Genomic DNA, 17,185 nt, shown 5'->3' with positions numbered 1-17,185 from the left:
TAAGTATAGACACTTAGATACCCCTCCAGTTGTAATAGATTCCTCGGGGGTAGGAACTACAACATCTTTGCCTACCCAGTTGCACTCCTCTTTCACCTTCTCCAGGAGATCGTCGGTAATTGTACATAGGTATCTTGACATCGGTTGCATCGACCCGATGTCGAGGGTGTATTCTCCACCTTAAAATTAGCAGCATTGGCGCCTTTTTCGGAACGAAGTCCTCAAGGGGATGTTCCGCCGCAGCTATGGTGCCGGCCGGCTTGATGAGGAAGCGTTTTCCTTGTGTGAGACAGCTTTTGAGGTCTTAGCCATTTTTGTAGATGGGGAAGAACAAAATGGAGAAGGAACTCTTGGATATTTTGCGAAGAAACAAGCAAAGAAACCCAAGAAATTAAAAATACAAAGATCTGGAGAAGGCAAAGAACTGTGGAGATTAGGAACCCGTTTGGATTGGCTTATTTCAAGTGCTTTTAAGCCAAAATAGCTTTTAAGTCATTTTGTAGTGTTTGGATAAAGTAAAACAAAGTGCTTTTAAACACTTATTTTTAAGCTAAAATGACAAAAATAAGCCAAAAGCCAAATGCTAGAATTCCTAACTTATTGGCTTATGCTTAAAAGTCACTTAAAAAAAGCCCATCCAAACAGCTCTAGGATGAAGGAAATTGAAAGTAAAGTTTGGAAGAATGAAGAAGGTGGACATTTATTGGTTTCGCAACGACGGTTCAATACTGGTAATGGCCGTTCGTCGACTGACTCACATTAAATGCCTAGGAAACTGAACCGACGCGACGTTTCGGTCACTTCGCCGCTTGCGTCATGATGCTTACGTCATGGTAAACCGAGGGGAAGTTCAAAGACTCAATTCGTTTCTTGTCATTACACTCCAAAAAACGAGGGGACTATCTGTATACTGTCAAAATCTGGCTTCTTTAATTTTGCATGGCTAATCAAAACCGGGGTGGCAGACCAAGGCTCAGCCTCGTATTGCATTGGACCATGGCACGAAGATGGTTCGCTAAGCTCGTAAGTCAATGATCGATCAAGATCGAGACCAGCCGTGATCGAGACCGAAGCGAGATAGGGACCGAGCATGATCGAAGAAAGCGTGCTAAACCGAATAACAGAAAGCCAAGATATCCGTGACCGGGTAACGTTTGTGGCAAAAATCTCGGCACGTATAAAGTCAAGACCGGATATTTAGCCAATCATGGGATTTCCTTCTGTATTTAGAATTGTACCATAAGTAGAATTCCTCTACTATATAAAGAGGGTTCTAATCATTTTGTAATCATCATATTCACACATAACAAAGTACTATATTACATTTTTTTCCTCAAGCTCTGTTGTTCAGTTCATACTTTTTATAGCACAGTCTGTTGGTTCGAGGGCGATCTAGCTCGGCAGCCATAACCGCTCATTGTATTGGTTTGCTTTATTTTACAGTTAATTACTAATATTAATTCTCATATTTCTTAGTTTGTGCCAAGTGAAATCACATATCCTTAAAACCACTTACAGATTTAATTGTTATCTAATTTTAAGAGTAAACGGTATAAATCTATTTTTTTATTAATACAGTTTGAAAAGTTATGGTAATATTCTTTCTATTTATTCTTTCTAGTACACGCGAATAATTTACATAAAAACTTTTTTTTGTTTAAGCATTTGAAGATAGTTTATCAACTAATTCGAATTTATGCTGCGCATACCTAGAAAAATCGTAAACCGTTTTCTACCAAAAGATTTTTCAATCCCAATATTCAACAACAACAATAACAACAGCATACCCAATAGAATCTTACATAGTAAAATCTAAGAAGGATAGTATGTACGCAACCTTTCCCTACTTGTGGAGGTAAAAATATTGTTTCCAATAAACCATCGGCTCAGAATTTTCAATGCCAATATATAAATTCGAATTTTTTTATTAAGGTAGAGAAACACCAACCATATATCACCGGAGTTAAGAGTTAACACACCCTCATGCTTTCATTTCTTTCACATTTCTATTTTCCTTTTTCAATTTTTTTTCCAGAGGTTAGTATATGCTCGGAGTTGGTGGAGAAAGAGAAACGCATACTCATAGATACAAATTAATAGTTTGAAGAATTTGTCGATTATCACTCAATTCACTTCTGTGTCCTTTTAACTTGGATTCTAACACTTAAAATTAAAATATTTAATAAAAAGGTTGCCGAAATTCTTTTACGTATGGTGGTCTAAATTAAGATTCAGTTCATGAGAAACAACCCTACTGTTCCCGTAGTTATTTTAATTAATTTCTTTTTTCAAAGCATCATAATCTTTTAACACAATTTCTAGTTTGGATAATATAAAACAGAGGGGGAAAAAAATCATATTACAAAGCGATTGCAGAACTTTTTGTTTCTTAGGTCCTCCAACTCCTTCACTTGGTCTCCGAGATCACTTAATTTTGGTTCATTTTGTATCCGTTTCACGCCCATTTTCGCGTCTTTTGAACAAAGGGGTCTTTTCTTTTTGTTTCAGAAAGTTGAATAGAGAATTCAGCACTCTTTATTGCAATGTCAGTGGTCTTCTTTTTATTATTGTTATATTTTTTTTTTTGGTTGCAGAAAGTAGTACTTTACAATCTCCATTAGTTCTATGAAAAGGTTTTTTTTTATTTTTTTTAAAAAGAAACAAATAAAATCTTAATTATAAAAGTTAATTTCCGTTACTTGGAATCGAACCCGGGTCTCCTGGGTGAAAGCCAGATATCCTAACCGCTGGACGATAACGGATTTTGTTTACATGTGTTGCGCAATATAGTTTATATTGTATATGATATCTCTTCTTTCATCTTCCACAAAAAACGTATATAAAACAATGACTGGATTTGTCTCAACTTATATTTAACACACAACCAAAATATAACACCACCGGGTTAGAGTTCTATACATTCGATGATTAAACTAAAAAAAGTTGTACGATGAAATCTCCTTCTCTCTTCGTACATCAAAGAAAACATGGTTTGCTGAGGTGAGAGCGCTCCTATTGCATTAATCAAATAATTTTTATGTATTATAATAACCACAACATTTATTATTTTTTCCAAAGCCTTGTAAAATTTAGTAAATTTACATTATTTTCAGTTGTTTCTCGATTTTCCTCCTCTATACAAGTATCCCCTTACTTCCCCTTCTTCCTATACCAACTTTTAGAATTACTCTTTTGATCTTTAATAGAAAGTACGAAGACACGAGATACAAAATGTTAGAAAATGATAATGTTGGTATTCCGATTCTCTACCTATTTAAATTTTTTGTTTATTAAAATTAAAATATTAAATGACTTAGAACTAGGGGTGTCAATGGATATTTAAAAACTGACTAAACCGACCGAACCGTACCGTACAGAACTGATTTTTAGGTTTTTTTTTTAATAAAACCGTAGGTTTTTATATAAATCTATAACCGCACCGATAATTAGGGTAGGTTTTTTATTTTATAAAAATAAACCGAAAAAATACCGAACCGTACCGAATAAATTTACATGTGAAAAATATATTTATATATTAAATTTAAAAATAATAAAATATTAAATTTTTCTTGGGTTTTGGAATTATGAAAAAAATTACAAGCCAACAAGTAATAAACGCAAAATCATAATTCTCAATTATGCTACTCCCATCGAAAATAAATTATTTTCAGCATATTCACCAGTAAGACACAAGGCATTATAGCGATTATGAGTAGCAAACTACAATGTATTGATTATATTTCCTTTCGTATGATTTAAATTTATCTTTTTGAATATTTAATCTTCTATAGACTTTATTCTTGAGTCTCAGTCCCAGTCCCAGTCCCAGTTTGGTTAATATCTTTTCACTCGTGTGATTTATATTTTCTTTATATTAATTTGTTTAGTTTCTTTTACGCTATTGTAGAGTAGTTAATGGATCTATACTCTAGCCATCTTTCATATTTTCTTAATTCATCACCCTTTAAAATGTAAAAATGTCTAGAGAGTTTTGCTAAGTCCTATAAAAGTATGTATGTTATTGCATTCTACTTCTACTAGTGACTTTTACATGATATTTAAAAAAGTATGAAAATTAACCGAACCGTACCGATACCGAAGAGAAACCAATATAATTGGGGCGGTTTCGAAAAGTCTAATTTTGGTTATACATAATGAATAACCGAAAAATTGGTATGGTACAAAATTTACAAAATAACCGGCCGAACCGAACCATTGACGCCCCTACTTAAAACTCCTAATAAATTTTTGTTTATCTCTCATACTTAAATTAAGTAAACTTGATGTAAATATCCGGTGTAGATAAGTTTTTACCTTGAAATAGTTAAATTATTATCTACTCAAAAGGAAAAAGTTTTATGTACTCACACGTTGATGAATTTCTTCGTCGTGGGTCATGGCCCAAAATTGTTCCATTGTTTCCTGCTCGATATAGGAGTCTCTCTGGCTCCACTTACCTCTTAATTATACTTTTTTGTTTGGTTTAATATATGAATAGTGGAAAATAAAAAGATGATGATCGGAATTAGAATCTTACACCTAAATGAGTTGAAGAGTGAAATAGCAATGGTTGCCAGCTCCAAATTATGCATGGATTCTTCTCATGAATCTTCATCTGTCGAGATGCGTAAGCAATCATCCTACCATCCTACATCAATATCGCGCCAAGCCCAACACGTAATGCATCACAATACACGGTATACGATCTCGAACTTGTATGCAACACCAACATTGGGGCTGTACTCAATGCATTCTTGAGCTTCTAAAAGCTCAACTCACACTCGTCGGACCATCTGAAAAGAGCACCCTTCTGGGTCAACTTTGGTCAATGGGGCTGAGATAGATGAAAACCCTTCACGAACCGGCGATAATAACTCGCCAAACCCAAGAAGCTCCGAATCTCTGTGGTTGAAGTAGGTCTAGGCCAGTTTTGAACTGCCTCAATCTTCTTAAGATCAACTTTAATGCCCTCGGAAGATACAACATGGCCCAAAAAGGCAATCGAGTCCAACTAGAACTCACATTTGGAAAACTTGGCATATAACTGAAGATCCCTCAAAGCCCGAAGCACGATCCGAAGATGTTGCTCATGCTCCTCTCTACTGCGGGAGTAAACCAAAATATCATCAATGAAGACAATCAAGAATCCAGATAAGGCTTGAACCCCGATTCATCAAATCCATAAAAGGCTACTAGGGCATTAGTCAAGCCAATTAATATCACCAAGAACTCGTAATGACCATGCCGAGTCCGCAAAGCTGTCTTAGGGATATCCGATGCCATAATCTTCACCTGATGGTAGCCAGATCTCAGGTCAATCTTAGAAATCACCTTGACATCGTGAAGCTGGTCAAATAGATCATCAATCCTCGAGGCAACGGATATTTGTTATTTATAGTAACTTTGTTCAACTGCGATAATCTATACACCTCCGCATCGATCTGTCATTCTTCATAACAAACAACACCAGTGTACCCCAAGGCGAGACACTAGGTCTAATGAATCCCTTGTCTAGCAAATCTTGCAATTGTTCCTTCAATTATTTCAACTCAAATGGGACCATACAGTACGGGTGGAATAGAATGGGCTGAGTGTGCGGAACCAAGTACATGCAAAAGTCGATATCTTTGTCCCATGGCATCCCCAAAAAATTTGTAGGAAATACCTATGGGAACTCATACACAATTGGAACCGAATCCATGGAAGGAACCTCTGCATTGGAATCACGGATATAGGCCAAATATACCAGGCACCCCTTCTCGACCATACGTCGAGCCTTCACATATGAAATGACCCTACTAATGGAATGACCAGGAGTCCCTCTTCACTCCAATCGAGGCAACTCCGACATGGCTAACGTCACAATCTTGGCGTGACAATCCAAAATACCATAATACAGCGACAACCAATCCATGCCCAAGATCACATTGAAATCTACCATATCAAGTAACAGAAGATCGACTCTAGTCTCATAGCTCCCGATAGTGACCAAACAAGCACGATAGACACGGTATACCACGATAGACACGGTCTACCACAATAGTATCCCCAACATAAACATGAGCACTCAAAAAATCACGAGACATCTCCAAATATGAATCAAAATAGGATGACACATATGAATTAGTAGATCCTGGATCAAATAAAATTGATGCACCTCAATGGAAAACCAGAACAATACTTGTGATGACCGTATCAGATAACTCTGCCTATGGTCTAGTTGGGAAAGCATAACAATGGGGCTGAGACCACCAGTCTGATCTCCGCCTCTCGGATGGCCTCTCCCTGGCTGGCCTCCACCTCTAATGGTCTGAAACCGCTTTTGGCTGCCTGACCCCCGCCTCTAGCTGGCAGAGCAGGCAGTGGAGAACACAATGCCGAAATCATGACACGAGTACTTTGATGTGGCATGCTGTTTTGTGACCTAGGACAAAACCTCGCGACATGCCTCGGGTCTTCACAAGTGTAACAAGCCCTTGGCTACTGTGACTGCTGACCCTGAAACTGACCCTGTCGACTTGAATAATCACCCTGATAACTCTGAATTGGAGGTGCACTGACCGGAGCTGATGGTGCGCTGTATGCTAGCTGCTCAGGATGAGACGCATAAGAACCAAGACTACTAGAAGCACCGTGCGACACCTGAAGCGCTAACTGAATTAGCCTGGGAGGATGGCCTCTACCGAATGAACCCCTGCCTCTAGATGAGGTACCACTGAAACCACCAAAATAAAGAGGCCTCTTCTTTGATGCTGCCTCCCTACCTTGACCACGAATCCTCTTGACCACCTACCAATCTCTATGACCCGGGTAAAAGAAATATCATCCGTAGTCAACTAGCCATCTGAAGCCGGATACCATAAGTAAGTCCATCAATAAATCTCTGCACCCTCTCCCTCTTAGTAGGGATCAAAATAACTGCATGGCGTGATATATCTACAAATCTAGTCTCGCACTGGATAACAATCATGCTACCCTGCTGGAGGCGCTCTAACTGGCTGCGACAGTCCTCTCTTAGAGTAAAAGGGATGAACTTCTCCAAGAATAGCTGTAAGAATTGATCCCAAGTGAGTGAAGGTGAACCTGTTGATCTCCATCGAACATACTCCTGCCACCACCTCTTGAGGATCCATGCATCTGAAATACAGCAAAGTCGACTCCATTGGACTCCACTATGCCCATGTAGCACAATACTTCATGTTAACGGTCCGAGAAATCATGTGGGTCCTCAGAAAGTGTACTAGGGGTGTTCGTCGGTCGGTACGGTACGGTATTTAGACATTTCGATTCGGTATTTTTGGTATTCGGTTTCTTAAAATCCTATACCAATACCGTATCTAATTAAATTCGGTATGGTTCGATTTTTCTCCTTTCAGTTTCGGTTTATTCGATTCAATAACTTCGATTTATTCGGTTTGAATACTAACTAGTGCATAGAGCCATACACTCTAATATTCTTAATTAAAGTACTCAAAAATACAAAACTGAAAAAGTTTGTTGACAAAAATTTTGTCCAAAACTAGCAAATATTGAACCAAATAGAGAAAATTGTACTTAAAAGAATATTTGATCATTAGAAATATTTTGTTAATTGATAAACTTTGAGAATAAAGGAAACTAAAATTTTAGATTTTTTATATTTATGTTATAATTGATAATATGTGTTTTGTGTAATATAATATATATTTCGGTACGGTATCGGTATTTCGGTATTTACTTTAAAATACCAAATACCATACTAATACCAATTTTTTAAAAAACTTAAAAATACCATACCAAATACCAAAATACCGTATACCAAATACCAAAATTTTCGATTTCGGTACGGTAATTCGGTATTTACCAAATTACGCACAGGCCTAACCAAATCGAATAGGAAACAGCTTGGTGAACTTATCGAATCTCTTCATCCCCTCTAATGACATAGCAGGTCCCTCCTAGGTTATGGAGCAATGACAGGCTGAACTGCTCCAACTGCTGGGACTACCTTGGTATTCTTCTGCATAACTCTCCCATAAATCACCTTTTTGTATATTGTGACTCTGATTTGGCAGGGTGTCCAAACACCAGGAGATCAGTAACTGGCTACATTGTCAAACTTGGGGATTCCATGCTCTCGTGGAAATCAAAGAAGCAACCTACAGTTAGCAGGAGTTTAGTAGAGGCTGAGTATCGCAGTCTTGCAGCAGCAGCTGCAGAAATTACTTGGGTACTAGGATTGCTCAAGGAGCTACAAGTTGCAGTTGATGTTCCAGTCAATCTGTACTGTGATAGCAGGGCAACTGTACAAATAGCTGCCAATATAATATTCCACGAGCGAACTAAACACATCGAGATCGATTATCATTTCGTTCGTGAAAAGATCATGGCAGGATTGATCAGTCCTCACTACATTCCTACAAGCCTACTACTAGCCGATTTAATGACAAAAGGCCTTGATTCAGCACAACATCATTTCCTTTTATCCTAGCTCGGAGTGTTTGATCCTTTTCACTCTCCAGCTTGAGGGGGAGTATTGAATACATAGTTGTATTTGTATATGTACAGCAGTGTATGTGTGTGTATAAGAAAATAGGGACATTGTGTAATTAGAGGAGGTTAGTTGGTTAAGTGGTTAGTTGGGTACAACTATCAACCACTAACCAACAATATAAAACAACCCCTTCCCCTTGTATTGAAATCAATCGAACAGTAACAATTCTTCTTCTTCCTCTCTCTCTCTCTCTCTCTCTCTCTCTCTCTCTCTCTCAATTTCTATGTTCTCTCATTTGCATGTCATTTACAGTAGAAGATCCGATGGATTCTATCACTGAGCCAATTGGAATTATTGGAGTGAGTAAAATATCGGAGTTAAAAAGGGTAATGCGAATGGTTAAAAAGGGGGAAGGGGTTAGTAGGAAGTATAATGCGAATTGGGATGTTGAATATGTTCTCTCTCATCTCTGCTCTGTATCACTGATTTCCTTATCCCATTCTATGCAGGTCTCTGTTTCTCACCTCATTCTTCTTATCAGTTCTTCTATGTCATTTCAATTGCTATTCCTTGTAATTCTGTTTAGTAAGGGCAATACTACAAGTGAGTTTCATTGTGTACGAATTGGTTGTTTCAAGTTTGTTACATTGGTGCTTTCATCCAGAGGTCTCTAATGGAGGACCAAAAAGTACTCAAGGCTTTTGTCGATGACTCAATTCAAGAAAATGAAGGATTCGCTTTCTAAGTATTTCGTTGATATTCGTTTGCGGTTAGTGGAGGCAGTGAGGAAAAGGGATACAACATCCATTCCACCCCGAGATCTAGCAATCCAGCATTTCGCAACCAGATATACCTACTCTTCGCTGCAAACCAGTTCCAGTAGAATTAGGGCGGTTATGTAGTGGAAATCCGGAGGCTTGGATATTACAGCCAGAGAGGTATTTTGAGTTTTACTCCATTGTGGAGGAACTTAAACTTTATTTAGCATCATCTTACTTGGATGGTGAAGCTTTAGCATGCTTCCAGTGGCTATATCGGAACAAACAATTCGCCGACTGGAAGCATTTATTGTGAAACTGAAGTTGCATTATCGCCAATGGATTTCCCCGGCTTCAATAGGGTGTTCAAATGATCTCCAATTTTGTTTTAATTCTTCAAAAACATTAGCACGACCAGACACCTATGTAAGTTCTCTAATTGCTAAGAGTCATGTTTCCAACTTCTGTGAGTTTGAATCAATTTTGAAGATGGAAACTCATAGGTCAAGTTGTTCGATGAAATGCCTCCTAAAGGCTTCCCCAAAGCAATCGAGGAAATTTCTTCTGTTACAGCAACGTGCCATGACACAGATTCAAATATACATGTCTCTCACTTTGTAGCTAATTTGGACGATAATCACTTACGTATGATTTTCGACAAAATGTTACATAACTGCTTTCCCAAAGTATTCATTGAGGCAAAATTAGATGCTCTAATTAACGATGAAGAAGCTACATGTCACGACCCAAAATCCAGTAGTCGTGATGGCACCTAACCCAACCCGCTAGGTAAGCCAACTAATATCTATCCAGTTTCAATGATATTTAACAGGACAATTAATCAAAGAAATTATCTAAATCTTATACATTCCCAAGGACTAGTAGTACAAATCATGAGCTTCTAAGAATAGAATTTACAAAGCTGATATGAAGTAAATACATCTTCTGTTTGAAAAGTACATAAACAGAGTTTTTATAAATCTAAGGCTACAATGAACAAGAGGCAGCTACAACAGGAACGCAGGTACATCTTCAAATCCGGCAACCATCGAGCACAGCAACAACAGCAGCCAACATCTGCACGCGATGTGCAAAAGTGTAGTATCAGTACAACCGACCCCATGTACTGAGTAAGTAACAAACCTAACCTTAGGTTGAATGCAGTGACGAGCTGGAACATAGGTCGGGTCCAACACCAATAACAAATAGCAAATCATAACAACGTAGAGCATATAAATAAGGAATTAACTCAGAGATAAGAATGCTCAGCTTTTCACAGTTTTTCAAAAATAGTTCCGCTTTTCAAGAATATCAATGAAAACTCAAATCCTTTACCGAAATCGCCGTAAAATATGAGATAGTTTGAAAACTGTAATTTATCTAAAAATCCTTTTCACATTAAATAAGACGTTTCTTTTTCTTCCCAGATAGCAAGTGTGAAATACCTCTCTATGAACACATATCAATGTGTGTAAGAAGTCATGAATGACGTGATACCGTTCAACATGAGGAAAATGCGTCTCTATGCATGTATGTCATATATGCATTCCAATGCCATGTATCCCAGAGATGAATCATGTACTCACGCGCTCAGAGTACTCAATCTCACTTCTCACTCTTTCCACTCATCAATGCTCAACCACTCGGTACTATATATGGTCCATACGGCCCAAGGAAATCCATCCCGGAATATATACATCATTGAGCATCAGTCATCCAGTACCGAGGAAAAAGGGCAATCCAACCTTGTGAAGAAATCCATCTCCAGGTATCAAGTACTTCGGACAAATCTATGTCCAGGGAAATCCATCCCTCAATAATATCATCCGCGCTCACTAGAGGTGTGTTACAGACTCCGGAGGGGCTCCTTCAGCCCAAGTGCTATAATCCGCATGGACGACTCACGTGCTACACGGACAACTCACATACTATAATATCAAAATAAGACCCGCACGGACAACTCACGTGCTATAATATCAAATCAAGATCCGCACGGACAACTCACGTGCTATAATATCAATATCTCACCACTGGGCCCTAGGCCTCACTCAGTCATCAATCTCTCCAATCTCACCCACGGGCTCACAATGTCATGAAAACTGACCCGGAACAATGATATGATGTATCAATAAGTAACAACTGAGACTGAGATATAATATGAATGCATGAATATGACTAAGTACGAAATATCAATGAAATCAGTGAGATGACAGCACGCAACAACCACTATGGGTCCTAACGATATCAGCATAAATCCTAAACATGATATCTAGCATGATTCACAGTTCAGTTACTTAATCACGTGGTGAAAACACAGATATCAACAAAATAGGGCCACTAAACAGTGCCATGAAAATAAAGGAGTCACAATTCACCGGGTGCACGCTCACACGCCCGTCACCTAGCATGTGCGTCACCTCATCATCAATCACATAGCACGTAACTCGGGGTTTCATACCCTCAGCACTAAGTTTAGAAGAGTTACTTACCCTAGACAAGCCAATTCCAATACCGAGCAAGCCAAATGATGCTGCAAAAATTCCATCCCGTGCGTTTTGACCTCCGAACGGCTCGAAACTAGCCAAAAACAACTCAAATACATCAAAGAATCCTAAAGGAACCAATCCTAATTGAAAAAGGTCGAATCTTTAATCAAAAGCCCAAAATCGACCAAAAAGCCCAACCCGGGCCCGCATCTCGGAACCCGACAAAGCTCACAAAATCCGATAACTCATTCAATTACGAGTCCAACCATAGTAGTTTCACTCAAATCCGACTCCCATTCGATGTTCAAAACTCAAAAATTCACTTTATGAAATTTTAGACAAAATCCCCAAATTTCACTTTGAAATCATCAATCAAATGCCAAAAACGAAGATGGATTCATGAAATATAATCCAAATCGAGTATAGAACACTTACCCCAATCCATATGGGAAAAATCGCCTCCAAAAATTGTTTAAATCCGAGCTCCCCAACTCCAAATATGGCCAAATGATCCCAAAACTTACTTTTGATGCCTCCAATGGATTCCTTGTGAAATTTCAGTCAAGATGGGCTTTTGAATCACCCCATTTGACCTTATAATGAAAGAGATATGTTGGTTTCAATATTTAAAAATAGTATAGATTTTTAAATACGAAGTCAGTGGCAATTTCTTAATTAATCTGAAAAATCTGGCAACCCAATTCTTAGTAAAATGACCGTAAAATCCTCATACGATGTCCAAATTCGACGATTCTTTTTGTCACGGATTCGTTACGATACGGATCTAATGTTTTAACCAAAACAGAAATCGGAGCTTATTTGTTCAATGTGGTACCATTTATGCTTGAAGAAACGACGTTGAAACATAAGAAAAACGAGCGCAACACAACCCAATTCTATCCAAAACTCACCCGAGCCGCACGGGACCCTGTACGAACATACCAACAAGTCCCAAAACATAACACGAACTTACTCGATGCCTCAAATCACATATAATTACATCGAAAAGATGATACACACCTCAAATCAAACATAATAAACTTTCCACTTCCAAAAATTCGCGCCGAAACATATCAAATCAACTTGGAATGAACTCAAATTTTGCACACAAGTCCTAATACATCATACGAAGCTACTCATGCCCCCAAACTACCGAGCGAAGTGCAAATGCTCAAAACAACCATTCGGGACGTTACACTACAGACAGTCATACCCAATGGTTTGCTAAAAGTACTCAACGAGATACCGCCGAACAGCTCAGTCATTTTGCAACTATGGTTTTGGATCCTTTTTCTAGCTTGGTCCCATGTTATAATTTTCCTATTGGTCTAACACTTATTGTACCTGTTAATGTCAACTTGGACTATGGTCATATGCTTGATACTTGTTATTGTTGTCATACGTATGCTTCTCTCTACTTTGTGTCTGAAGCAACAATAGGAACTATCCTATTTTGTAGTTGTACGGACAATTGGTTCGACACAGGGCCATAATTTAGGGATGCTTCATATGTACTTTAATCTGTTGAATATGCAAATTTAAAATAAATTGAGGGATTTGCTCCATTTATCACCCCAAACAGAGTTAGGGGGTGAATGTGCCGAAAGTGCAGGGTTTTTCGATTGCTTATTAGAACAACTATCTGTATCCTTGGTGCCTGATGATTTTTGGGATGTCGCAACACATATGAGTGTGAACAATGGCGTGGAATATCTGTATGCCAAGCTTCGGGAGGTATACAAATTTCTGTAGTGCTACATAAACATCTTAAACAAGATATGGCAACGAGGTATGTAGATGCCAACTCTCTTGATAGCGGCCCTCCTAAATGGAAAATGGGATTGGAGACCTTTGAAAATATCTATCTTGCTGAATTCTTATGGAGCCTATAATTTTTAAAGTTCTATATCTTGATAAGTTTGTCATAGAGAAAGAGGCCGCCATTCTAACGAGTGTAGTGCATTATGTTAAAGTACTTCTTGAAGATGAGAATGGAAGTTCAACTGGGAATTCAATGATCAATGTAATTTGGGTAAATTTCCATTTAATCCTGCTGCTAATTTCCTTATAGTAACCATTTACACAACCGCATGGGCTCTTAGTGTAGCGGATCCTGGAATAAGTTTTGCATTCTTTGCTCTAACAGATTCTATCATTGCTGGAATATATTGGAAGGTTGTGCTTCATTGCATATTCTAAATTTAAGACTAGAGTGCGGAATCCCAAAACAACTATTATTTGTGAAATCATACAATATGCAATCTCTCTGGCACTGTCAGTTACTAGTTTACTAAGTTTAGCTCACTTATATATTGCTGATTGGATTTGTGTGAGGTCTCAAGCACCTCTGGCCGTTGCTTTACCTGGCAGTTATTCTTATGTTGACACAAAAAAAAATTTCTTCTCTGTTCACCAAAGATTGCCTTCTTACTTCTTGTACTAATTCTTCTAAAGAATTAATTTACGCCAACGATGACACTGAGTTGTTAAGAAACATCAACTATAAGAGTACACGAGTTTCTGTACTTGGGGATATGCTTGAACTCGGTCCAACAGATTCATGTACAATGAGTTGATGTTACAATTATGTGGTGATGCCCATCGTAATGTAATTGCAGTTGTTGGAATGAGGTTTTCACTACAGCTAAGAATATAAAATGTGCCGACGAGATAAGACTGGTATACACCAGTGATGCTTACTGCATGGCTTCTGAAATTATCAATTATCTAATTATTATTAATAGGTTATATGTGTATCTCTGTTATGTTTTGATGATCTAACAAACATACTGTTAAGAACCAGGTAAGGAACCTGATACACATACTCGAGAACTTAAAGATCAACAAGTCTCCAGTTGGGGACACAGTTCAACTCTTCAGAGTCAAAGGAACAACAGAGAGAACAGATAACACCAGTTCCCGAGGAAACTGCACAAGTCAACTGCCCTAGTTGTAAAGTTGCTTCCTGCACACGCTACAGTACAGAAACAGTGCAGCAGTCAAATTTATGGGGAATGGCCTTTACCTAACTTGCTTACATCATTCTAAGTGATGTCACAAATGCATTATTAACATCAAGGAAGGTAAAAACAAATCACTTGAATACTTAGAGATTTTACTCAAGCACTCACACAGTGATTGATCATTCAGCAAACGGTTCTCAAGTGCATCAAGAATAAAGAACAACACTGCTACGGACCAATTCCCCATATTAAGTTATTATATGTCCTTAAATGAGTTGTAACTTTGTAAAAGCTCTTACTTGTAATTCCTACTTAGATTACTTAGAAGCATTGTGTAGGAAATCCTTTGTAAATCATAAACTCTTGTGTTTGTGTCTTGGCTAGAGTTAGTCGAGTTGTAAAGTCTTTATAATAGAGTTATTATAGAGTGGCTTGTAACAAAGTTTTTACAAGTTAGTGAGGGCTTAAGAGGTTAATTCCTAGGTTACAATAGGTTGTAATCTAAAGATTTCTTACTAGTGAAGTTGAAATCCTACAGGGGTAGGTCGTGGTTTTTAATCCCGTTGAGCTGGGAATTTTTCACGTAAAATTTCTCTTGTCATTTACTTACTACAGTGTGCGTGGTTTTTATGGGAACTAATAGAGAACCTAGTTCTCTATATAGTTTGGTGGACCCTTAAATTATATTAATTGGTATCAGAGCAGGTTCTTTCTATCAGGTTAACACCTAGAAAGGATCCTCATGGCTGCTCCGCCAAACTTCGAAGAAGGCCATTCTACTTACAGACCACCAAGGTTTAACGGCTAATATTCTGTATGGTGGAAGACTAGGATGCACGAATTCATCATCGCTGAAGATTCCGAGCTATGGGATGTCATTTGTGATGGACCCTTTGTTCCTACCAACACTGTTGGCGACCCAGGTAACTATTCCCAAAACGAGGAAGGAATTCAATGACGCTGATCGAAAGGCCATAAAAAAGAATTTTCGCGCAAAGAAAATTCTTGATGTTCTTAGACGCCAATACCACACAAGAGGGGGGGGGGGTGTGATTTGTGTGGTACCTAATTTTCGCACTAGAAGAACCTGGTTCTTCTAGATGTACTTACTAAGACTGTTTGCGGAATTAAGAGTGCATAAAATAAAGAACACAGAGATTTTTACGCGGAAAACACCTGGCTCAAAAGGTGAAAAAACCACGACCTACTACTCAGTAGGATTTTCCCAAACTTCCACTAAAATCACTGAGCCAAAACAGCATTTACAAAACTCTTGTAAGCCTAAGGATTAAACTCTAATCCCAGTGTGGCACACAGCCTCAACTGTTGCGACACTTTCAAGTTAACTCTAACTTGAATACTCAAAGTACCTAATACAATTGCTTCTATGAAAGCTGAAAGGTACAATTTTAAAACACCTACTACAATTGAACTAGAATAAAAGAAAGACACAATGAAATTGGTTCTTCTATCTTGTCGAAGTAGCTTCAGGTTTGCACACTTGAATCTCATGTAAATTGCTTGCAAAAAGCCTTGCTATTTTGCTCTTCAATTTAGTTTCACTTCTGCGTTTGTGTGCTAACTGTAAAAGAGAACAATCATTATTGTTTATAGAGTTAGTAATCAGAGTTTGATTAAAACTCGAATTGCTGATCCTTCATCACATTCGAGTCCTAGAACAATTCAAACTCATCCTTATTCTTTATCCGGATGTAGTTCTCTTCACATAAGGAGACTTCAACTCCTTATCCTATGCAACCTTTTCGATCAACTCAGAAGATATTGTTGCTGACCCTTGAGACTTATCTTCACACGTATGTCACGTGTATAAGTATATCAACACTGTGTCTGTCTCACATGATGGACCTGGTTCATGACTAAGTTCATTTTGTCAATCTTCAAAACTTCATCTGAACTTGAGCATTCCCCCTTTTTGATGATGACAAACTCTGTGCTTTTATTGATTAGAGACCCTGTGGAACTCAGCTTAATTATCACACAGTAATTTAACTTATCATTAAGGACCAGGTTTAATCAAGTTATAAATATCACTTTATTTCAGAATACAAAGTAAAGCACAATATCTCTTCCCCCTTTTGGCATCATCGAAAAGTTGCATATTATACGAATCCCAGATGTTAATTATTACTCATGGCCACTGGGGCAACTGCAAGTGAAAACATGATTCAGTTAATCAATAATCAACTTCACAAGAAATTTACCTATTAAGATCAGAAGTTTCGTAGAACAAGAGAAAACAAAGCACACTGTCATTGATTAGGAAGTGTTTCTACAAAACAGACCACAAAAAGAAAAACAAACATCCAACCATGAGCAAAAAAATAGAAAAGTCCCGAATTTGGGTCACTAAGGGAGTTTCTAAACTGGTTCTAGGGCTTTGAGGAACTAGAGGGTTGGGATTGAAGAAGATTGAGCATTGTTTGGAGCATCCCTTCACTCTTTTCCTTTTCCTTTGCTAGCTCAGCTTTGAGGCCATTTCTTTCA

At 38.0% G+C, this 17,185-nt stretch overlaps 1 non-coding gene across 1 annotated transcript; it reads right to left on the bottom strand.

Moving 5' to 3' along the window:
- Positions 1-2,690: 2,690 nt before the first annotated feature.
- On the bottom strand, positions 2,691-2,762 carry TRNAE-UUC. The gene has a single exon. It is a non-coding gene; the product is annotated as a tRNA-Glu (tRNA).
- Positions 2,763-17,185: the final 14,423 nt, after the last annotated feature.

Source organism: Nicotiana attenuata, unplaced genomic scaffold (assembly GCF_001879085.1).
Source record: "Nicotiana attenuata strain UT unplaced genomic scaffold, NIATTr2, whole genome shotgun sequence".
Taxonomy (NCBI): domain Eukaryota; kingdom Viridiplantae; phylum Streptophyta; class Magnoliopsida; order Solanales; family Solanaceae; genus Nicotiana; species Nicotiana attenuata.
The sequence above is the reverse complement of the archived record's forward strand: the minus strand, read 5'-3'. Positions and strand labels throughout refer to the sequence as shown.